General features: G+C 34.1%; 1 protein-coding gene across 4 annotated transcripts in view; it reads right to left on the bottom strand.

Moving 5' to 3' along the window:
* LOC143257072 (cAMP-dependent protein kinase catalytic subunit 1-like) overlaps positions 1-24,694 on the bottom strand; it is an 88,400-nt gene that overhangs the window by 53,128 nt on the left and 10,578 nt on the right. The window contains exon 1 of one of the 4 annotated variants that reach the window (XM_076515230.1): positions 15,362-15,747. The exons of the other annotated variants lie outside the window; for them this stretch is intronic. The gene's annotated coding sequence lies outside the window, so the exon portion shown is untranslated. Of the gene's footprint in view, positions 1-15,361; positions 15,748-24,694 lie in introns of those variants that run through there. 4 annotated transcript variants of the gene reach the window in all.

Here is a 24,694-nt window from a genome sequence, read left to right on the forward strand (position 1 = left end):
TCATGAGCCACATCAAATGTAATAAAACGTTTTAACAAATTTTGTGGAGATTTTAATCAACATGCACTATTTCTTATGCACCATGAAGTGTTTCAATAAAACATTATATTCTCAACAAATATCAGAACCTAGGTGGTGCTCAAGTGTGAACACAGGTATGACAAGGGTGGTCATACAGCATACTGATATATTTTATACGAGTGAACGTGCATCAAGTAGGAATAGGTGTCTGATCCTTCTTGCAGCCTTCCTCTTTACTCTGTATGGACAATACTGTTAATAAGTATATTTCCTAGCCAACTTGTCAATTTACAAATAGTAGTAGGACTTATAAACTAACAAGTCAATTTATATATTTTTTTCTGGAAACAATAACAACAGGACTAGAAAGTATGCAATATATATACATTACAGTTGTAGTTTAAATATCAAATTTACAATTGGCGCCCATAGAGGGCTGACTGTTCTAGCTTCCTATTGTTCTGGAACAACTAGTTAGAAACTGTAAAGAAAATAAAATGGCGTGACACAAACTGAAAAAAGGTAAATAAAGGGTAGCAAAAGGTGACACAATGGGTTACGAACTTATGACACGCTTTGTCGTTTCCTTTTCAGATTATAACTAATTGTATCACCTTCTGCCACCCTAGATTTAGCTTTCATTGGCTTGTTCCTCATCATGTCACATTCTTTTATGGCCTATTAACCTTTGAGAGGACTTAGAAGAACAGAAAGCTAGAATCGACAACAAACAAATAACTTTCTTTCCCTTTTCTTAAATACATGTGGATATAAATGATTTGCTTGTTTGAAATTAAGCACAAAGCTACACAATGGGCTATCTGTGTTCTGCCCACCACGGGTATCGAAATCCGAGTTTTAGCGGTGTGAGTCCAGAGACATACCGCTGCGCCACTTGGGGGCGAATATAAGTGGAAGGACACTTACAAGATTTGGGAGTATAAATTTTCCATATTTTTTTTCTGAAGCCAAGTAAGAATATATAGATATAAGTTTATGTGTGTTTTCCTTTTTAAATAAACTTATTTTTTAACCAGCTAACGCATTATATCTTAATGCAAATACATAAAAAGCCAATGAAACCAGAGTAACTCCAACCAGTGAATAAACAGATAAAGTAATCAAACGATTTTGAAAGTGTTTCACACAGAGCTTAAATCTAATCAACTTAATCCCTCAAATAAATTTTTTGTTGTTAAGCACAAAGCTACACACAAGTATGTCCGTGCTGTTTCTAACCTAATAAGTCTGCATACGTACCACTGAGCCACTAGGTTGTTAAGAAAATACTTTCACATTGAACCTGCACGGCATGGCCTAGCGCGTTAAGGCGTGTGCTTAGTAATCTGAGGGTCGCGGAGTCGCGCCAAACATGCTCGCCCTCCCAGCCGTAGGTGCGTTATAATGTTACGGTCAATCCCACTATTCGTTGGTAAAAGAGTAGCCCAAGAGTTGGCGGTGAGTGGTGATGACTAGCTGCCTTCCCTCTAGTCTTACACTGCTAAATTAGGGACGGCTAGCACAAATACCCCTCGAGTAGCTTTGTGCGAAATTCCAAAACAAAACACATTGAACCAATAATTTCAGAACCAGAACTAAAAATAAATTAGTTCCGATTTCAAGAAATATACTTTTAACGTAAAATCTTGATGTCTTTAAGTATACAATATCAATTGAACCTAAATTATTAACACCAGGGGCGTAAATTTTTTTACACCCGATGCTGGAGATGATTTTTGCAACCATTTATGTGGACTGTTTAATTTGCAAATTGGTAATCTCTGATTACATGAGGTTCGGTTCCCCTCGGTGGGCTGAGCAGATAGCCCTTTGTGGCTTTGCTATATGAAAAAACACACACACAAACACACACACTGATTACATGAACCTGAAAGCTGTAAACATGCAGTCACAGAGTAATCTTGTTGCCACGATACTTGCATGTATACTTAAGCCTACTGACTGATACTTACGAACTATCTCTCAGATCGAAAAGCTTAGAAGCACGCCTATATTAAAGATGTACATTTCGGGTACTGAAAAAGCCTATATCTAGGCCTAATTACGTAATTCGATTCGTAAGAACACGAGAATCACAAGAACAAACACACAATTGTAAGCCTGTGATGCAATAAAACAATTCAACAGACCAAACTGTAGGGGGGATGATTGTATGCACCATACCCCCACCTAAAATGAAGGGGGAGATGTATACCCTCAACCCCCCTCCAGGATCTACGCCCCTGCTTAACACCACTTGTTACAGAAGATAGGTCTAACCATTTTATGCGTTTTTTTAAATTGAAGAAAACCTAATAAGGTGAAATTTACCATAAATTATCGTAATAATAATTATACTTCGAGAAATAACATTATAACTTTGATATCACAAGTTATGAATTGATAATTACTGTCGCAAATTTTTACAAGACATTAATGATCACATATGTAAGTAATTTTATTTATTTTGTCTTTTTAACACCAACAAAACGTAGTAATTTTTAAGGTAGTAAGTAGTTCAATGCTCTCTTATCTTTTAAGGACTGAGATAGAACATATATTAACTACTATATTCATTTTCCAAGATAAACATGGAAGACCACGATATTATACGATTACAAAGGAATAAATTTTTAAAAGAGTGTCAAATGTAAAATTACCTTGGTTAAGCTCATTACTTCTAAGCTATTAGTATTAGGCTAAGGCTTACAATAATAAACAAATGGTAAATGATATACGAATGTTATTAATGTTCAAAACGTTTTGAAAAATAACGCTCCGCCTAACAGAAAAACTTCGCTGTGAATTTGGTTTAAGATTACGGGTAATGGCAGTAGTAATATGGACAATAAAATATGTTTAGAATATTTCCTGTTTCTTTTTTCTTCGATAAATCTCGAGTTCTAGTTTTACAAATATATAGGCCTAACGTTGGAGAATAAATGAGTAAAAATAACTAACCAAGTTTATGCAGTTGAACTTTGAAAACAGTTTTATTCTGAAGATGTTGAATAACTGAAATTAGCATAAGCTTAAATAAACATTTATTAGTATTATTACTGAATCAGACGTGAATTCAGTAACTTTCATAAATGCACATAGTTCTACCAATTTCAGTGTTTAATTCCTTTAAAGTAAGGGAGGCCCTAAGATTAAAACTGCAATCTAACGTTAGGTCTAATCCCTAAAGTTAAACTAATCTCAACGCTAGAACTAATAATCAATATGAAATAGACCTATAAATTATAACAGTACAAGTTTGAGCCTATAAATAAACTAACTTTTAATGAGTTAGCTTAAGCTTTATATTAGAGTTACGAAAAAAGTTATTTAACAACAGAATTCTCAATTTACAAAGTCAATATTTTGATAAAAATCATAATATTTCTGTTTGAAATAAGTCCTAACTTTCCTGTACATTTAAACTGTAACAATAAAATAATCAAATTTCTAGGAATTGACAAGTAAATTGAAACTTTTTTTTTGCTTACCACAGACAAGTAAAATTTATAAAACCTTCTGAAAATCAAACAACTATTTCAAAAATCGAAAATATTAAAGTTATCTTGGTTAGACGTTCTGAATGTCAAGTTTGAGTTTAAAAATGTCAGTTTAGGCCTACATCACGAGCGAGAAATAAAAATGTTATTATATTAACACAAATGATATGTGATTGAACAGAAGTTTGAAATGTAAAATCTGGTATTGTTTAAGGTTTGTAATATGGTTGTAATACGTTTCACTTCTAAGAGTCAATATTTAATTTTCTTGAGGAAATGTAACACAGTAAACTTTTGTGTGATAAATACCTTGAAAAAATAGGAGTGAAACCAAGAACACAGAATTATTCAAGAAACAGTCAAAAGAAAAAATCATGCATTTCTGATAAAACAGAATTTATTTTCGTCTAACGTTTAGTTGATGTCGCAGCTCCTTAAGAGTACACACACATAAAAACGCGTTTTTATTTGTGCATGTAAAAAAACTTTTCAAGTAAAAAGTAAAATTCGTTGCGACGTAGCCCACAATGGCATAGAGCATGCAGTTTTTATTTTATTTATTTATTTTTGTAGAACAGTGTTATTAAAAATCTACGTTTGGGAAACGAAGAAACAATGACTGTAAAACGAATGTGGTCAATATCCAAAAATGAGAACAAGTATAAAAATCTTGCTGTAGGTAATATCATAATGAAAGGTTCTAAACATCATCATACAATAATGAAACTCTTCCTTATATGTATGACACTGGAAAAACGTTTTAGTTACGCAATGTGCAACTCCCAACTTCGCGAAATTTTTATCCGGTGTGCATGAAGGTTTGCAATAAGGATCACAATTTTATCGTTTTTCTCCCGCTTCCTGTCACGGAGAACTTCATTTTTTTTTTTTTTTCCATTCTCAGGGTGCACATATGACGTCATGACACGTCACACGCGGATCTAATGCACTGGTTCCACGGGTAATCGGCTAGTCTTTATAAAAGTTTGAGATTACGTACGTAAAACCTTTTTAGCTAGCAAATATGATTAAACATCACAATAAAGCTGCTAGTAATTTTCAAATGTCGTTTAAAATTAGACAGTTACAACTTTCAGCAAGAAAAGAGCATTTGTATTATTTATATTTGTTTCTTATTTAGTACAAATCTACAGAATGGATATCTGACCTGTACCTAAGGATGTCGAAAGCCAGAAAAACTATCTGAAAAGGATTTAAATTTTTTCTGAGAGCTCTTGTTCAGTATTTTGTTTGTTTGTTTGGAAATTTCGCACAAAGCTACTCGAGGGCTATCTGTGCTAGCCGTCCCTAATTTAGCAGTGTAAGACTAGAGGGAAGGCAGCTAGTCATCACCACCCACCGCCAACTCTTGGGCTACTCTTTTACCAACGATTAGTGGGATTGACCGTCACATTATACACCCCACGGCTGGGAGGGCGAGCATGTTTAGCGCGACGCGGGCGCGAACCCGCGACCCTCGGATTACGAGTCGCACGCCTTACGCGCTAGGCCATGCCGGGCCTCTTGTTCAGTAAATAAGTTTAGTAAGGTTTATAAATTGTAAATACTTTCATTTAACTGCAGGTAATTTTTTATTGCAATCCGTTACAGTTTTCATATCAAAGGTAAGTAAAAAAGTATGCGATAGATCATTTTAGAAAAGAAAAGTGATAAAACAATTATGATCTCAAATGTAACTTGAATTTAATAATTTTTTCTAAATCATTACTATAAGAACAAAATAAATGTAGCAATTTCGCCAACATTATGCAGTTGTTCTTTGACATTATAAGGAAAGGAATCGTTTCTGAATGATTAATCCCCTGCTGGGACAGCGGTAAACCTTGGGATTTACAACGCTAAAATCAGGGATTAGGTTCCTCATAGTAAACACAGCAGATAGCTCAATGTGGTTTTGCTATACGAAGACATACACACACTCGAATGAATGATTTGGTTGTTGTTGTTAGTCTTCTAAAACAAACAGAAAAGTGGTGGAAATTGAAAGGAGTCCTGCTTGAAGGTTTTGTTTTTATACCAGATACTCTCAAGGCAAAGAGAAAGGTGTCCATAAGGACTGTTTGTTTGTTTAGAATTACGTGCAAAACTACACGAGGGCTATCTGTGTTAGCCGTCCCTAATTTAGCAGTATAAAACTAGAGGGAAAACAAGCTAGTCATCACCACACATCGCCAATTCTTTAGCTACTCTTTTACCAACGAAAGTGGGATTGAGCGTCACAATATAACGCCCCCATGACTGAAAGTGCGAGAAAAAATTTTTTGTGTTACGGGAGCTCGGACTTTGAGGTTGCGAGTCGAGCGCCCTAACCAACCACCTAGCCATGCTGGGCTTGTCCGTAACGAGGAAAAATCATTGATTGAAGAATGGATTTTGTTGTTGTTGCCAGGACATCTCAATGCAAGCAGAAAAGTATCGTAAACTGTGAAAGTGTAACTAAAATATAATGATTCGTATTCGTTAACAATACTTCAACAGTATGTAAAAAAATCCAATGACCACTTTTGCCAACTAATAAATTATCATCTCAAAATAGGAGTTTTCGTTAATAACCAGAATTCTAAACATCTTATTGTTCAACACTGCACAATAAGAATTACACATTTTCTCCGACTTATTAGATTCACAAGACGGTTTATCTACGTGGTTTGTGTTGCTTGTGTATTAGAAAAAAAAATTCCATTTAGCAACAATGTTCCTGATTAATATATTTAGATAATTAATTAATATAAAAATATATTTCCAAAGAACTTACAGAATGCGCATGTGCAAATATAAGTGGGAACTTCAATTTTAATGCAAATCATTTCTTCAGAGATACAAATTTATAAATATAATGTTAACATTTTTTGGAGTTATCTTTGGCCCCCGCTAGTCCAGCGGTAAGTCTACGGATTTACAACAATCACATCAGGGGTTCGATTTCCCTCGGTGGGCGCAGCAGATAGTCCGATGTGACTTTGCTATAAGGAAACACACACCTGAGTTATCGTTAACATCAACTCAACTGATATTTATCAACAATGTCAGATGTTCATTATATTTAATACCAATGCATTCCAACGAAATGCATGTACAAATGTTCAATTAGTTTTATCTGATCAGTTTTAGTTTATATAAAGTCAGTATAGAAAAACTCACACCATCCACTAAACGTGTAACTTCATTTTGTCCAAACAACTTTTAATGCCATTAGAATTATAAATAACACAATTAACTTAAACTACAAAATATACTTCAGTGTTGTTTTTTGTAAATGTTAATAGCACTTGCTCAAAGGAATAACTTAATTGGAAATTCGCTATTTAAACAATAAATATTATAACGACTAGTGGATGCTGTAAACATTAGAAGCGAATTTCTTATTGGTGATTAGAAGTTTATTTTAGTGTTTTCTGTCACTAATGTTCAATTTTTACAAAATAACGTAGATATGCTTCAGTAAGACAAAAACAGTAGTCCACTAATGACAGAGAAGCAATGCATTATATTGATTATTAATTATGTGTAAATCTACATAAACTTATATAAATTTCAACTGAAACCTTTGAAAGTATACCTTTCGCACTTTTATCGCTTTAAAAGTAGTAATTACGAAGAAAATATTTTAATTATAGAACTACTGATGCTGCCTCATTTGAAAGGTTTGGTTCGGTTTGTTTTGAATTTCGTACAAAGCTACACGAGTTCTAACTGCACTAGCCGTTCCTAATTTAGTTGTGTAATGACTAGTCATCACCACCCACCGCCAACTGTTGAGCTACTCTTTTACCAAAGAATTGTGGGATTGATCGTCACATTTTAACGCTCCCACGGCTGAAAGGGCGAGCATGTTTGGTGTGACGGGGATGTGAAGCCGCGACCCTCGGGTTACATTTGAAAGGAAATATAAATGCAATTTATAACTCGTCTTAATGAAGTTGGAAATTTTAAATATTTCAAAATATTACAACTAATTTTCTTTTTGTCTACTGTTTATTTCTCACATGATTTGAAAATTTATGGACAAAAGAACTGAGTGCAACAGAACGATAGATCTATTAATTTATCTGCTTATGCGCTAATTTGCACGTTGTGAAATGAGAAAGTGCTGGAAATGAAGTATCCATACATTGCTATAAAAGGTATTTAATCTATTTTCATTAAAGTTTAAAATTAAAGCACGTGTTCAATAGTGAGCTTAATTTTTATTTTTTTATAATTTCAAGCTTGATTAGATTTTCTCTATGTAATTAATGGCAAAGCTGGCAAACTTATCAAACTTATTGGGAACACTCAACTTACAAAACTCATGCAGTGAAATACCCAGAATAAATCTACTGTGAAATGAAGACTTTGAAAAACAAATCTATAAAGTTCAGGGATTGAATCACAAAGTGTAAATTATCAGGAAAATGTAATTTACAATTAATATTTATAAGGTGTTGAAATATATGGATTAACAAAATAACAGCTTTCATTGCTCAATAGAGATCGTTAACAGAATCTATTAGGAACGATAGTATTTTAGGTCTCCAAACATACGCAGTATATAATAAGGATATCATTTGTATTACCAAATTGGGGTGTTTGTAACCTTCTGTTTGCTTAAATGTTAATGTTTTATATGTATTAATTATTGTCATCGTGATAAAACCTGTATTTAAACTGGTATTACATTATATGTATATACCTGCAAATTAAGGATTCTTCCTTGTAATGGTAAAACATTAAAGGTATCAGTAATCTCAAGTACGTTGTTCTAGTCATAAAACGAAACTAAAACTTACTACTATGACTGGATTTGGTAGAAAGAGATGGCTTAACATCTTTTGTCATTCTCACAGACAAACCTACAACTCTTCAAGTTAAAGCCATCTGGAGATATGTGTGTGTTATAATATGGACAATATAAGTAACTAAATCTATTATAGCACTTTTTTTTTTCTTTGAAACTTCAGCAGAAAAAGAGAAATATTTTCTTCAGTTGTTAATCTTCCAGTAATATACATATATCAAATTTGGAGTAAAATGTAATTTTTCGTGCTTCTTATAAAATTAAGGAGATCATTCAATCTTTATTTCTATAACGTTTTATATCTCTTTGGGATTATTTGGTAAAAATAATGCTAAGTAGTCCATGTAACAATAACCAATTAACGTATTTCAATTGTTTACTATGGCTACTTTCACTTGTAGGCCTAATTTTACACACAACGTTTCAACATAAACAACAAAACTAATCTAGGCATAACTCCAAAAATATCGACATCAAGAATTCCAATACTAATAGTAGTATGTATAACCTAACTTATTTCGATAAACAAACATGCTAACTAACAGAATAGCAGAATGGACGCGATAACTCTTACTTCTAGATACCGAGTATCATTTCTAACACTGAACTAACTCAAATTTAACTGATTACTAATATGTGTAACTCAGCAACCTTTGTTTTATACACAAGTACAATTATACTAAAAATAACAAGTCACCAGATTTTAAATGAATTATTTCTACGTTTGTTTGTTGTTAAACTCAAAGTTACACAATGGGCTATTTGTACTGTTGACAACTGGGTATCGAAACCCAGTTTTTCCGTTATAAGCCTACGGACTCTCCACTGAGACATTGGGGTACATTTCATGTTTTAGTTTAGACATATAATAAAATAATTTACATAATAGTTTTATACTTGAATAAGTTGTTACGTCAAATGCAATCACTTTTGTGCTATAAGTTTTAAGTGTATATCAGAAATTACACAATAATGGCTTTAAATAATAAATAACATTTGTTTCGTCATTAAAAAAAATAAAGCGTAAATAATATACCTATTTCATTATTCTGACTTTTCCCCCTTAGTGACTCAGTGACAAACCATAGGGCATAAACCGCCATCTTTCAGGTTTTTTGATCGCTGTAGTAAGCTTAGCATAGACAGTCCATTGTGTAATATTATGTTCCAGCAGGTAAACAATCTATTTGGCGATTCACAAATTAATTGAACACATTGCTCGTAATCTACTAAGTTCAACAGCTAAATGTTCTGTTTTGGAGATTCCCATGATATCTAGACAACAAAATGGTAGGGAAGTAGAATCTTGTAAAAAACGAAGATTTAATCTGTCGAGTTGCCCAAGAAACGAGTCCTTTTTTAGTTTTAATGAAGGTTTTGTAAGCACACTTAATTAGTTTATTTTTACACCTTTCATTGAAAACGAAAGAGATGTAATAACTACCCAAACGTTTAGAAGGTCACTATCAACTTTTATCACCAAAGTACAATTTTAATCGTCGAGGTTTAATATGTGGATTAATGTATTATTCGGTAATTATGTAACAAAATTTTTAGTTTTTCTTGTTCCTGAGCAGAAAGTGTTATTTACCAATTGCTTATGCCTAAAGTAAATGGAAAAGATCAATTTTTGTCTTCAAACTCTGCTTTTGTGACATGGGTAATGAAATTTTCAAATTTACACATTTTGCAGAACATTCCAGATAGATTCAGTGCTGAGTAGCTAATAGAAAATTTTCTCGAACTTACAAGAATTTTCAAGAATGTTGTAGAACTTACGAGAATTTTCAAAAAAACTTTTAGAATTTTCTAGAACCTTCCATAGTAATATATATATATACTAGGGCTCACAATTCATCACTTCAGTTTAGTTCTAGCTGCGTAAGTGAACACGTAGACCTATCTGATTTTATCAGAGATGGCATCAAGAAGCTGCAAGCATTCTCCAGACGCATTTTGCTATGTATGTGGCCAATTTATCAAAACATGAGTGAAAAAGTACTCTATTACAGCATCTGCTAAAATGTGTGAAGCTTACAAGGCATATTTCGGCATGCCTGTCGGGTATCAAGACAAACCATAGCACCTCATTTTACCTGTGAGCACTGCAGAAAAACTAGAAGGTAAGACGGACAATGTTTGCTTGCTTGAATAGTAAGATTTTGTATTATACAAATTTTAGGCTTTTAAAAATTTAAATATATTTTAATTCATTTATTTTTTAATTTCCAATAGTACAAAAAATAGCACATATAAAATATTTTGCACGAACCTCTTACACATTAGTTGTGGATGAAATAAATTTATTCTTCATAATAACAATTTTATTTTGTTCTTTTGCAGGATGGTACAGAGGGGAAAAGAGAGCCACGAAGTTCAGTATTCCAAGAATTTGGCGTGAACCCACTGACCACTGAAGCAATTGTTACTTCTGCATGGTGACCCTTCCAATCGTTGGGCTGGCAAGAATGCATCTGCTATCATGTATCAGGACCTTCCATCATCCATCATCCCAGTGCCACACTGCCCTGAGCTCCCTGTACCCACTCCGCCAGAGAGAAAGCAGCCATCCTCAGAAGAGAGCAGTAAATCAGAAGAGGAGGTAGGCGTTGAAGATCCAGATTGCAATTTTAGAGGTGCAGCTGATGAGAGAAACCCATACTACCCCAACCAAAGAGACCTCAGTGACTTGATCAGAGATCATGGTCTAAGCAAGTCGAATGCCGAAACTATATTTGGGGACTGATACGTGAAAGTGATTTACATTACAGTCGCAAATCTCGAAAACTGCTCACTTCTAAACATTTTTATTCATTTTTGTGTAACTTCAGTATAAATACATGTACATCTTGATTCATGATAAATGAAAATGGGCAAGTTGCCCGTTTATACAATGAAAATTAGTTAACTTCGAAATTTCATTATCCAGGTCACAAAAGCAAAGTTTGAAGAAACTAATGGCCATTTTCTGTACCTTTACAACACAAGCTATTAAAAAACAACACATACTATCGAGGAACAAAATTTGTGTTGCATAGTGTGAGTAAACTAAACTTATATAATAATAATATAAGGCTTTCGAATTTAAACTTGAATAACGTTTTGGCTTTAATAATGGATTTTCCAATGTAAAGATAGGACAGATAAGTCAACATTAGAAGAATTTACTACCACAGCTGACTATAAGAACATAATTGTTCTCACCCATGTACGTTAAACGAACGTTTTGTTACATCATAACAGAATTTCGTAAGGATGTTAAATTCCCACAGAAACTTTTTGTCTCATTAATATTCAAGGATAAAAAAAGACATTTTTACTTCACCACAATTTCATCGTGTTTCTTTTTGAAAATAATGGTATTTGGTCTGTAAACTATGATGTTATTTAAGTTTCTTTTGTAGCAAATAAGTGTAAAGCTACTTATATGACCATCCAATCCTGCGGACGTAGGTTTATTGTAGACAACTACTTCCAAATGTCTGCCAAAGTTATAAATTTCAGTCTCAAGAAATTATGACTTAGAATTATTTAACTAACAGTAAACGTTATAGTAGAACATTATTTATTCAGATATTTCAAGAACAATATAACAGGTTCCCTTTTCCGAAATATAACAAAATTTCGATGAACAGATCTGCAATATTTAACGAGTTTAAAACTCTCAAGACAACCGTTTAACCATTGTTTTTCATAATGAGCTTAGACAAATTAGCAAGATTAGGTGCCAGTTTGGATATCATGGTATTTCCATCTATTTGATTATAAATAGAATTGTTAAGAATGAAATGTTACTTCTTGGATGAAAATTCTAACAATTTTTTTAGAAGCTTAGAAAGTTGTTTTCGTTAAATGCAAGGAAATTATTGGCAGATTTCAACGCTCATGCATTGTTTCTCGTTTACGTCTTGGTATTGTTTCTCTTGCTGTGGTCGAGATTACATTGGTTCTGAAACTCACCTCTTGGAACAATATATTAAAGAGCACGTGCAATAAACGTCAACTGTTTGTTTTATGAATCTTCTGCTGCGCGAATTTTCCCATTTTCATGGAGAACATTGAATACCACCCTCTTTCGAAAAAAGTGTAGCCTTTGTTTCTATATTGTATAAAACAATTTCGCTATACGAGTATTCTTTCCCCGAAATGGATTTTATCCAATTCTTCAGCAAAAGTTTTACCTATAACGACATTTGCACTGTCTAGTGGTAGAGAATTGTCTACAAACAAACTATATATCGCCACAACACTCAGCTAGGGCGAAATACCACTGCAACAATTTGTTTAATTTCGCACAAAGCTATACAAGGGCTATCTGTAAGACAAAAGGGAAGGCAGCTAGTCATCTCCACTGCTACTCGTGGGCTACTCTTTTACTGACGAATTGTAGGATTCACCGTAACATAATAACGCCCTCACGGATCAAAGGGCGAATATGTTTGGTGTGATGGGGATTTGAATGCACGACGCTTAGATTATGAGTCGAGCGCCCTAACCACCTGACTATGCCGAGCTTTATTGTAACATATATGTACAAATGGTTGTTTTCTAAACATTTCGTTTTTGTTCAAAATTTATTTAGAAACCTCTTTGTGTCATAAGAAGAACAAAAATGTAATTACTTGGGAGATAAGTTCCATTAACTATTAAAGAACACATAACATGAACTTTGCTTAAAAACATACTAAAACAAAGACAAAACGTGTAACTGAATTGTTTCCCAAGTGAAAATGTTCTGTAATTATTTCAGCTTATCAGCTGTTCTATTAAGAAGCTTGGTGCATCATATACCGTATTAATGTGTTTCTACGTCACAAGATATCAAGTCTAGTTTCTTTTGTACATAATCTATAATTTCGAGCCTGTAGGCAAAATCTTTAGAATTACGTGTTGTTGTTTTTTTGCAGCGTTATATTCTGTCCGTACGTAAGACAAATTATCGGTGTTTCCTTTACCTTCATCATGTGTTGAACATCACAGCAAACTCTTTGTGCCCCTGAAAGATGCACTAACGACACAAACGAAAGTATTATCGACCTGCTTGCAAACCTGTTACGTCGTTCGCAGAGGAATTCAATTGAGAAAGAAATGTTTGCAAGATCGATCAATATAAATGGAGAGCTAGTGTAGCGCTTAAAACAGAAGGAAGTAGAAATCTTTCAGAATCGTAACACGCAGCAGAAGCTTTCCCGCGAGACTGTCTTTTTTTATTATTTCTTTATAACAACTCATAAAAAAATAAAAAAAAATATATCATAATGGTTTCAGTAACAAACTCCTTAAATATAAAAAAAATATAATGAGCGAAAAGAAATATTTGATGTTTTTGTACTAAAATTTAACTGATTAAGTGAGAAAACCAAGAAATAACAGCTGATAAACGTCTCTCGGACAATGAATATACAAATAAAGTAGAGGAATAATAACTGATGTTTTTGTTGAATTAATCTTTCTCGCATATGGTGACGAAACCCCGTGCCACGTGCTAGAAATGTTACAAAAGCTGTCAGCTTTCCCACAAAGAGTTGATACATTTGAAACACTTCGTTCGAACGAGCGTAGACAATTAATTTTTCAAGCGTTTTATTTTTTATTTTTATTTACATATATTGGGGGAATACCGATGAATATATAGCATGTAGTATTGTTTTTGTAGGATATATGGCGAAACGAATCAATTCGAAAAAGTCACCATTGAACTCAAAACTTTTATACACCTAACTTTATTGATAATAAAGTATTAATAAATGAAGCTATTCAATCACAAAAACTGATTTTAAATGTAAAAATGACTAGGTGAAGCAAACAAATAAAATATAATTTCTTTTGAAATCATAATAAAACACAGTTATCGTTCCCAGTATTTTAAAGGACAGGTTGAAATGAAAACTAACTATTCATCAATAATTCCATAATTTTTCACAGATTATCGAAAATTTTGGATTTCTTTAGTTTCCTACAGCACGATAAAAGTTGTACAGCTGACCCTTTTATTTGCTTGTCTTTTGTTTTTTTCATCGACTACAACGAAATTATTTTCGTCGAATGTGCCTTTTCGTTAGCCCTAAATGAACAATAAAATGTTCTTTAGGCCTTCTCCCAGTTTTAATGCTATGTATGATATGCAGGAATGGTAAATTAAGTTTACCTATACTGAAAACAAGCTCATCTTAACGAAACCGTACATAAAGATATGCAATGAAAAAGTCTCTTATTGCTAAACCTACTCAACGTGCCAACCGTGGTTTAATATATAACAGGAAACCACTGACTCTGAAGATTAAGATCCACAACTCTTGATCATTTAATGCGTCTGTTTGATTGACTGAAGCTGTGAGAGTAACTGTACTGTCGAGAAAACATTTCTTATTCACACTCAGTTTATCTACAATACATAAAATAAACTGAAACACACAAATCAGCTTCACTAGTCTGTTAAAAGAGATATTTCACCAGTTAAATTATTTATTCTATAGTAGCTCCCTAATGGCAAAGTGGCATGCCTGGAAATTTATAACACAAGAATCTGGGTTTTGATGTCCATGGTGGGCAAAGCACAAAGACCCCATTGTGCAACTTTCTGTTGAAAATGTTCTGTTGTAAGTTTAAAAACATCGCCATCTAATGGCTTGAAGTTTCTCAATAGATGGAAAAAAAGGTTAATATTTTTTGTATATAGTCTTGCAAGATAGGTAAGTTGACAGGGAGGAATGGAAAAATATTCACTTGATTAGCTGAGTAAAACAAATGCTTAATAAATTTGCATAAAACATCTGTAAAATGCTGTTTTAACATCTATGAAAATTTCCTACAAGATTCTTTAATATTAATACAAAGAGTGTTTAAGCCTTGTTTTACATGCATCAGTCATTTTTGTTCTACCCTGTGAGATCACTAGGAAAGATTTGAACAGTTGTTCCATGACATGACGTAACTTTTCGATGTTTAAGGTTAAAAACATTAGACAGAACGAACTGGCAAAAGGGAAGATATTATTTTTAACAGTGACCGATTACAACGTTTCAACATATATTTTACTTACCAAAACTGAATTTCAAGTGTGACGTCAACTACAGAACTGTCAATTTACCCGTGTATACGAATACACCAAGAGATTTTCACTGACTCGTTGCAGAACAAACAGGAAAGGTTAAAATATCACAAGTTGAAACAAATCAATAACCGCTACGTGTAGAGTTAGTGGTAAATAGGCAACAGCTTCAGTGTGCGCACGTGTTTCATCTTATTTATGACTTCGACTGAGACGATAGTTTCCAACCGACCCACGCACCATATGAAACCAGACTCTGTTATAGGAGTAAATGCTATCAACTGTCACATTATCCTATTTTACGTGATTTCTGGTGCATTATGTCTGTCTTCCACAATCGGCTTCTATTGCGCTAACTCAGTAATCTATACTTACCCGTTATGCGCGTGCGTCTACGCGCCAGTTGAAGCCTGACAACTCTCATGTGTTTCTTTCTTACTTCGTGCATATGCATAAATCTTTCTTCCAATCAATGACATGTATTCAGACCATGGATTATTAATGAAGCGCAACGGTTTACTAAGGTCATTATGTCAAACTCTACACACTACCACAGAAATGCCACGTAATCACTGGTTCAAGTCTAGATGTAGCTGTTACAAACCCCTAACTATTTAGACAAAAGCTACATTATTCATACGTTCTTGCTGAGAGGCATGTGAAGACAAACTGTACACACAGTCAATTGTTAATAATCGATTAGACTTCCCGACGCACCACTTACATTTTTTATACCATATACAACAAACAAACAGGTTATACATAAATATATACTGTATCTCCACTTCTTCCATTATGTGTATAAAAATAACTGCCACTAAGGTGTTTCTTCGTCACGAATTATTATTGTTGTTATTATTTCATTTTGACGTGTGTGGTTTGTTATTATAATGTATAATTACCTTTCTTTTTATGAAACATACAACACAAAGATTAAAGTGCGTTTTTGATATTTGAAATTTTTACTTCTCATGTGAAAAACGTAACCAAACCTAAAAACAGGTGTGCTCGTTCGTGAAGATTTATGATGCCACCTGTAAGGTACTACTGACAAGACAGCGTTTGATCTGGAAGAAAGACATGAACTGTAGAAACCCAAAATCAACAGATATCCTTGTGCGCGAATTTGCAAAGTAAGTTGCTACGACATGCACTGAACAATTTCAAGAACGAACTGCAGAAAACCAACATGTCTGTGTAAATAAGTTGTTACTATTTGCAATAAAGCGCAAAACTACACGATGGACATCTGTGCTCTGCTCACCACGGGTATTGAAATCTGGTTTCTAGCGGTGTAAATCTGAAAACATGCCGTTGGGGAGGGGCCTGTGTAAATAACGAACTGCAGGAAACAAAGTTATTTCAACATTTGCATAATTAACGACATAAAGTTTCCTAAGCACCTACCAGTTCAAATTATGGAAGATGTGCGCAGTAAACCGTTCTCTAGCTTTGCGCAAAGATTCCGGATCAACATTTTTCATACCATGGTTTCTAACGAGTCCTTAATTTTGAACTGACAGACTTCAAAAAGGCAGCCATTACTGGCTAATCTTGTCTGCCATAGCAGTGGGGCTCGACTGTCACTCTGTACATGATTGAAACGTTTATGTATTAAAATGTATAAAACACTATCTCAATACTAATTTAAAACAACAGTAAATAAGCCAGAAACTTACATAAATAAAAGTGGAATATCGATGTTATGGTTGTACATAACAAATGAAAATGGAGTATGATTTCTAGTGTCATGTTTTATAAATATTGGGTAATTTTCTTCTTAAAGATTCGAAGCGTTCATTTAGATATATATAGAAAGAGAACGCAAACCGTTAACCCTTAGTAAGATTCACAGTACGGGTACGCTAACCATTAACTTGAGTCCGGCCAACGACAGCTTCTTAAAACAAAAAAGAACCATATGAAAGGAACCGTTTTCCTTTATTTCATGACAAAGTATTTATACAGTTAGAAAACAGAAACATAAAATCACTGCCTATGGATCCACGTGATTTCGTTGCATTCATAACTTTAATTCATCATAAAATGTAGTTCACACAATCAAGAATCAACTGAAACAAATAAAAGTGTTTAGGCATTTCTTTTAACAGTATAATCTGTCCAGAAGGCAACAGGATTGTGCAAAAACGAAATTCGACAGTAAAAGGTATCTTGAAATGCATGCACTTAATGGTACAAACTATAACAGAGAGCACGTAATGCAGATTTTAGATTATTGTAATGAATGTAGCGTATATGTCAGTATCTATGTATATTACCAAAACTTCTGCGCTATCTATTCAATGGCATCACAGGTAAAATTTAAAAAAATCACTTTGAGTATCCAAGATTCAGGCAGTAACAAAAATAACTGTGGTAGGTGTAACAATCATTTCTTTATTACAGAACACAATTTTAAATAAAAGTACCATCTTCACAAGAACATGACTTACACTAGGACTGAACATGAGGGTTTGTTTTTATCGTTATTGATGTCATTTGTAAATGCAATACTGAGAAAGTAGGGTTATAGAAACTTATTTTTTTAAGTAGTGACACCCCTTTTAATATATAAAAACATTATAATTTATATCAGTAAAATTTTTAGCTTTGTATATGGATAATCATTTCCATTCAATGAGTTGTGCACGATTAAACAACAAAATCGGAACATCCTTCCCGTATAGAAGGTTCTAGAAAATAAAATCATTTTCTAAGAGCCCTCTGCTAGTATAGAGGTAAGTCTACTGATTTAGAACGCTAAAATAAGGGATTTTACCCCCCTCGGTGGGCTCAACAGATAGCCTGATGTGGTTTTGCAATAAGAAAAACACACAAACACACCCTTTTAAAAAAAATGTTTACTTTTTCAAATAGTTTCGAATACTACAATTAGCAATTGGTAGCACAAACAGCCACCCGTAGGGCGTCGTTTCTGCTACTTTAAATAATTAATACCCATGATCCTGATGCCAGGATTTTAATTCTTAAATTAAAGCTTTGGAGTACTGTAAATTGTACACAAATAGGTTTTATAACCAGAAAAAAGTATGTTATGATAAGCTTTAAAGGTTGCACATGTTTTGCATTCTTGATTACGTTTTGTTTGTGCTATATATTACAAAGTGTAAGACTCTATTACATCATATGAAGTATAGAAATATTCGGGACCAGTTTGTAGCTTGCCTCCCGCTAGAACAGCGGTATGTCTTCAGATTTACAATGCTAAAATCAGGGGTTGGGCTGAGCAGATAGCCCGACGTGGCTTTGCTATAAGAAAAACACACACAGTTTGTAGCCACCTTTACGTCACATATATTATAGTGCACGTGCGCTTCTTTTTACAAAAAAAACACATCAGACTATCGGTTTTGTCCAACGTGGGAAATCAAACCCTTGAGTTTAGCATATTAAATCCGATTTTTTTTTATTCATCTCACCTCATAGTGGAGGTATATACATAATTACAAAGTATGATACGAATGAAAACGAATACAGAAAACACATTATAACATCATAAAATAAATACATGAAAACTGAAAAAATAAAGTGTATGAAATGTGGCAAAAATAAATAAATTCGCAGTTGTTAGTCAAACAAACAATATGCGTGGTGACAAATTATCATAAAGCTTGATAACATTTTCTATAAGGCCCCGCATAGCCAGGTGGAGAAGGCACTCGACTCGTAATCTGAGGGTGGCGGGTTCGAATCCCCGTCACACCAAACATGTTCGCCCTTTCAGCCGTGGGGGCGTTATAATGTGATGATCAATCCCACTATTCGTTGATAAAAAGGGTAGCCCAAGAGTTGGCGGTGGGTGGTGATGACTAGGTAACTTTTACACTGCTAAATTATGGAGGGCTAGCGCAGATAGCCCTTGAGTAGCTGTGCGCGAAATTCAAAACAAACAAAACAAGCCTTCCATCTACTCTTATTATAAAAGAAGTAAAAACCATTACCGAATTGGATAACTACTGTCAAATAATAACGGAGTGCCTTTAAAACAAAACAACACCAACAAACAACATATGGAAACCAAATACCCCATTGATTACCCTAATCAAAACGAAGACAGTTCATGACAACAAGAGACAGAGAAACTAAAACGCAAATAAACAATATAAGAAATCACATCACCGCACAAATAAAACAACAAAAACAAGATAAATGGGATAAGTTCTGCTCCACACTAAACGATAAAACTGCCAATTCAGCCGGAAAGAAATATCCTGCACTTGAACACAATAATACAATAGCACACACAAATAAAGAAGAAGCCGAAGCTTTCCAAGCCCAACTATGAAATACATTTAAGACTCATTCTGATCCAGATATGAATACATATTTCTACAATAAAGTCACCAACTATATACTAAGCAATAAAAATCAATTTGAACCAATTTTCAAAACGAGTACATCCGAGACAAATACAAGACATATCACAAGAGACGATCCTAATGAAAGAAATACCCCTACATGAACTTATTGAAGTAATAAAAAACACAAATCTCCGGGTAAAGATGAAATACAAGCCATCCTTCTAAGAAAGGGCTCTCCGAAATTATTTGGCTACCTAAAAGCACTTTTTAACTTATCACTGTCCTCAGGACACATACCAGTTTCTTGGAACCATGCTAATATATTGATGTTCCATAAGGAAGGAAAGCCAGCAAATAAACCTAATAGCTACCGACGAATCAGCCTGACCAGCTGTGTAGGCAAAATTCTTGAAAGAATAATCAGTAATAGACTCTCCACATTCTTGGAGATAACATCAAAATTAACAAAAGAACAAAATGGATTCAAAACATTTAGACAAACGACAGACAACCTAATCAGATTAACCGAAACTATAATAGATAGCTTCAATCAAAAGAATGTACTGTCGCTTGCTTCCTTGATATCGAGAAAGCATTCGACACTGTATGGCACGATGGTCTAAGGTTCCGAATGAACGAAATGGAACTACCGCGAGGAATTATTCGCTGGCTATCTAACTTTTTGGAAAATAGAAAGTGCAGAGTGAATGTTGAGGGTACCTTTTCTGAGTACTTTACTCCAGAAGCCGGTGTCCCTCATGGAGGGGTGGTTAGCTCTATACTCTTCATCATGTATGTAAACAATATGTCACTGAAGGATCCAAATCATGGATTCTCTTCACAGTTCGATGATGATGTGGCAGTCTGGAAAACTGCCACAACACCAACTATAGCAGCCACAACATACAACCACAATTAAATAGAATAAGCGAATACTGTCAGAAATACAGAATAAGAATAAGTACAGCAAAAACACAACTTGTCGTCTTTAAAAGTTGACAAAATACAAAAATCTACAACCTGATATACATATGAATGGAACACTACTACTTCAGACTGCCACATAGGCAAAATTTTTATGTCTAACCTATGATTCAAAATTAACATGGATCAACCATGTAAACGAAATTAAAAGTAAAGTCTGGCGAAGAACCATCTATGCTAGGAGTCTAACTGGCAAGAATAGTGGAGTATCGACAGACAATATACTAAAAATTTACAAAACATACATTAGACCAGTAATGAACTATGCAGTTCTAGCATGGATAACTGTAAGTGACAAAACAATTAAACCAAGCTACAAACAATACAAAACACACTCCTCACAACAGCATATAGAGTTCCCAGAGCAACATAATCTAAATTTATACATAAATATTGAAACATACCAACCATACCAGATAGACTCCTATATAGCACAATAACGTAATTTGATAAAAATTAGATGAAAAATGAATTATTATGCGAACTAGACAGGTGCCTCATACATGAAGATAGTCCTAAACACCTCTCTCCGATCAATATATATTTTAAACATAAAAATAAATTAAAAACATAAAATCAAATTATAATATATATATATAATGTAAAAAAAAAAAAGTGCCACCAACAAATTAGACATCTTACTGATAGGTCAAAACAATATCTATACATGTATACCAGTATGCCCTGAAAAGGGTCGGAGTAAACTTAGCTCACTCTGACCCAAAAAACCAGTAACTACCACCATCAAACACTGCACGACCACACAAGTACAGGAAGGAGGAAGAGGTCAAAGAAAACCTGACCCTCTAAGGTATGTACTTATCATACCCAAACGCCGATAGACAGAAAGAGATCTAGTCGTATACTACTAGATTAGGGACGGCGAGAGCAGATAATCCTCATGTAGCTTTGCGCGAAATTCAAAACAAGCCAAACGTTTAATATATTATACAATCAGCTTAAAAGAGAAACACGAAGACTTACCGCTGTTCCACCGAAAAACCACGTGAAGCACAGAAATGTGTAATACGAAATTTGATGTGTAGTGCACGTTACCTTGTTTTCTATGTAAATACAAGTTGTCCGTAAAGTCCTTGTGCAGTTTGAATCTTTAATAACGTGTATGATATAAACAATCTCTGAAATAAAATAAAAAGGGGAATTTATTCAAAATTGTTAATGGCTCGCTTGTTCTTTATTTTTTTTTTTTTTTTCCAGATAATAAACCCTTTACTATACTGAATGGTTTCAATTCAAGACAAGGTTAATCGTATTCTCTGGCTAACTGAGCTGGAGTCTGTATCAGCCATCAAAGAAAATTTAGATCTTATTACCACAAGGTAGCGCCCCACAGAAATTCAATTAAAAACTGGATGAATAATTTAAAGAGACTGGTTCCATTAATGAGGAACGTCAAAATCGCGTTCGGCTTTATTCCAAAACGATAGTGAATATGTTGGAAGTTAACATTCTTATAGTTATATATGCTAAATCTTGAATAAATCCCCTCTGTTTTTTTATTTACAGATCGTTTATATCTTATATAGAAGTGAAATTATTCAAGATTCGAACTACACGAGGACTTTACGGACACCATTTATATTTGCAAAGTAAATACAGCAACTGTGGTAAAATAAGTTTCACGTGAGAAATTCTACTAAGAACCTGAGGATGTTTGATTATCTTCTGAAAGTGTCTTGTTTATCTTGTGGATCTATGTGTTTATAGTATTGCTTATGAGATACATACAATCTATATATTTATTCCATATATTCCACCAATAATCCTGACCATCGGTATAATGGTAAAATAATAAAATGTATTGCGCAATGTTATCCCTAATTTGAAATATGTGGAATTACAGATTGTTCCTTCGATGTTACACTTACCGATGACTTTTTCTATTGCTTGATATGAAAAGTATCCTAACAGTTGAAGTTCGTAACATGCACAAACAATGGTATAAGCCTTTATTTGTTATTTCACTTTCGCTGCCGACTTAAATTTGATATAGTTTAACCCGTGTTTGAGATTTTCGACAACAGATGGCTTCTTATCCAGTAATACTACTAGCATGCAGCTTCTCCAAGTGTGAAACTTTTCGAAACAGATTGAAACAAAAAAATAATCTGAGGACAACTGGGTTCGATCTGTTTCTGTTTCCTTTCCACAGAATAAGCTCTATGAGTTTCGTAAAACTAACAAACTGAGAACTACAGTACAGTTTCCTTCTGTGGAGCTTTTTGACGTAAAGTTATCTACCAGTTTCTCACTGATTACTAGTCACTACGGGTGTTAATTCTCTCTATTTTCTTGTTGGTTTAAATTTCATGCAAAGCTACACAATGGCTATCTGCGATAGCCGTAACCAATTTAGTAGTGATAGACAAGAAGGAAGGTAACAAATCAACACCGCCAATCACCAACCCTTATGCTACGCTTTACCAACGAATAGTGGAATTGACCTTCACGTTATAACGTCCATAAACCTGAAAGGGTAAGTTTGGTGTGATGGAGATTCGAACCTCCGACTATCAGATTGGGAATCGAACGCCTTAACCACCAGGATATGCCAAACCACTACTGAACAACAGGGTAGGCGCCTGGCAACTTCATTACTACGACAGCTATGCTCGACTCATTGAACCAAATAACAAAACTGACTGTCATTTGTATAACACATCAAAAAGTTGAGAATAGGAAGCACGCTCAGTCGCATCACATTTAGAACTTACGACCCTTTGATATCCAGGTCGACACTCTAACTTCTAAAATCGCCATAATAAAGTAATACGTTACAGACACACACACACACGCGCATATATATATATATAAACAGATAAATATTTGTACTGTAAAGCTAAACAAAGGTGACATTCACTGAAGCAGTTACGATTGAACAGTTAGAACGGTTTTCGCGCCTTTTCCTGTGTGTTCTTGGCTCTATATTGTAGGACTAAACTTATTTTAAAGTAAGACAAGTTCTTAGAAACATGAAAATAAAGTTCAGATCGGCTTTCAAACAACAATAAGAATACAAGTTTCCGCATTCTTCTTAGAAATAGCATAATTTTTTGATTTTTTGTTTGTTTTCTGAAAAAAAAAAGACAAATGAATCATCTTAAACAACTGCTTATTAAAGAATATATTTGTTCGAAAATCGCATTATGAAGCCCCCACGGTTAAAATGGCGAGCATGTTTGGCGCGACGGGGATGCGATCCCACGACCCTAAGATTACGAATCGCACGCCTTAACCCACCTGTCCATGCCGGGCCTTATTTTAAGCAGGTACATATAAAGATTGTTTTGAAAACACTACGTCTAGTACATTAACGCGTTATTGCATTATATTTCATTCGTTTGAGCGTTATATAGTTGGTAAAAGAGTAGCTCAAGAGTTGGCGGTTGTTAGCGAGGACTAGCTGCCTTCGCTTTAGTCTTACACTGTTAAATTAGAATCTGCTATAGCATATAAACCTCGTGTAGCTATGCGCGAAATTCAGAACAAACACGAAAACAGAGAATTAACACCCATAGATAAGAGTCGTAGACAGACTTTTACGTGATTGGAAACCATTACAAACCGTGCTGGTGGTAATAACCAGTCATGCACAGAGAAATCTTTACTGTGCAATTAACATTTGTTTCGACAGTCTGGTTTATTTTAAATTTATCTACGTCCCTAACTTAGCATTGATAGACTAGTGAAAAGACAACTAGTCAATAATATCCATCACCAACTCTTGGACTACACTTTTACCAACAAACAGTGAGATTGGCCATCACATTATGACGTCTCACAGGCAGAAATGGCGAGTATGGTCGATGACAGGATTCGAATTCGCATAATGCAAATCAAACTCCCTAATCACCAGGTTTATATTAGTCCTAAGTATTTTTCTAAACCACGGATTACGAAGCAAACGCTCTAACCACCAAGTCTACTTTGTACAGAAGAGTCTACATTTAAACTATTTTGTCTCAACCAGCTGTAATTGTATGCAGAAGAGTAAATA

This window comes from Tachypleus tridentatus, chromosome 7 (genome assembly GCF_004210375.1).
Source record: "Tachypleus tridentatus isolate NWPU-2018 chromosome 7, ASM421037v1, whole genome shotgun sequence".
NCBI lineage: Eukaryota > Metazoa > Arthropoda > Merostomata > Xiphosura > Limulidae > Tachypleus > Tachypleus tridentatus.